Raw genomic sequence first — 1,703 nt, 5'->3', positions numbered from 1 at the left:
GTGGTAATATTTTAATTCAAATATTAACACTCGATTCCAATTGTTAAAGGGTAATTCACAAATATTAGGTTATTTAGGTAATTAATTAAAGATTAAAATGCTCGAAGATTGAAGCACTGAAAATTTTTAATTTAAAGGATTAAATTTAGGTGCTATATTGAAATTAAATATTAACAATTGATTCCAATTGTTGAAGGGTCTTTTACAAACATTAAATTATCTGTTTAATTAATTTATGATTAAAATGTTCGAATTCTAAATATTAAAAAATTAACTGTACTCAAATTTTTAATTTGGTTGTTATATTCAAATCATTAAATTATTAACAATCGATTCCAATTGTTAAAGAGTCATTCACAAATATTCGGTTATTTAGGTAATTAATTTTAACTGAACTAAAATTTTTAATTTGGTTGTTATATTCAAATCATTAAATTATTGACAATCGATTCCAATTGTTAAAGAGTAATTCACAAATATTAGGTTATTGAGGAAATTAATTTTGACGCAACTAAAATTTTTAATTTGGTTGTTATATTCAAATCATTACATTATTAACAATCGATTCCAATTGTGAAAGAGTAATTCACAAATATTGGGGTATTGAGGAAATTAATTTTGACTGAACTAAAATTTTTAATTTGGTTGTTATATTCAAATCATTAAATTATTAACAATCGATTCCAATTGTCAAAGAGTAATTCACAAATATTAGGGTATTTAGGTAATTAATTTTCACTGAACTAAAATTTTTAATTTGGTTGTTATATTTAAATCATTAAATTATTAACAATCGATTCTGTTATGTCCGGGACTAGTGGTCGGGAAACCACGTTATTTATTGTTAAAATAAATGCGCCTCCGAATTAACGGTAATAAAAATAATTTGAGTCGGAGTGTTGCTCATGGACTCGTTCCCGAAAAGTTTGTCGAAGTTTTTCCTTATAAATGCAAATAGTTCTTATATTCCTTTCGTTTCTGGAAGATTTAATTAAAATGTCTGGGACAGAGGGGTACTTTCAACTCTTTTAAGCCAGATTTTTAATGTCTACTCAGAATGTTTATTTATGCCGATCTTTTGTACAACTTGTAATTGATATTCCTTTATAAAATGTGATTCTTGACAATTTAGAGTGATCTTTTATTTGATTCTATACAATTCAAAGTTCGAATGACAAAATGAAATTTACAAAGTAGCGTTACTTACAGTTCTTGTTTGGTTACAATTTTTATTCAACCAGAGATGTAACTCTTTGTCCTCTGGGCGTAGGAAATTTGTTGAGAAATACAGTGTGCCTCAATGTATTTTGGCCTCACTGAGTATTAACACACAAGACCGGCTTTATTACTTCTAAAACCGACGGAATTTACAAAATCTGCGTTTCAGATTTGGAAAGAAAAGAGAAGTCACACTTTAAAATTTGTTTCAAAAAGAGCACTTGGAGCCGCGGGAGCTCTTGATGATTTTAAAGGTGTTTATGGAGAAAATTCTCAAATGTCACAACTTTACGGATCTCAGGCGATGATCAATTTTACCGAAAACTATCGATGTTACGGAGAAGATGACTTAGCTTACTGCCGTAATTCAAAAGATATTGTTTTATCGGTGCCGTGGCGCTAGTCCGATTTAAAAGACTTATATGACTCGAATTTTAAAACTCCAAAGAGTGAGAACAGTATAGTTTCACGATTTTTCCGCGACT

The sequence above is a fragment of the Fopius arisanus genome, unplaced genomic scaffold (assembly GCF_000806365.1).
Source record: "Fopius arisanus strain USDA-PBARC FA_bdor unplaced genomic scaffold, ASM80636v1 scaffold00089, whole genome shotgun sequence".
In the NCBI taxonomy this organism is placed as follows: domain Eukaryota; kingdom Metazoa; phylum Arthropoda; class Insecta; order Hymenoptera; family Braconidae; genus Fopius; species Fopius arisanus.
The sequence above is the reverse complement of the archived record's forward strand: the minus strand, read 5'-3'. Positions refer to the sequence as shown.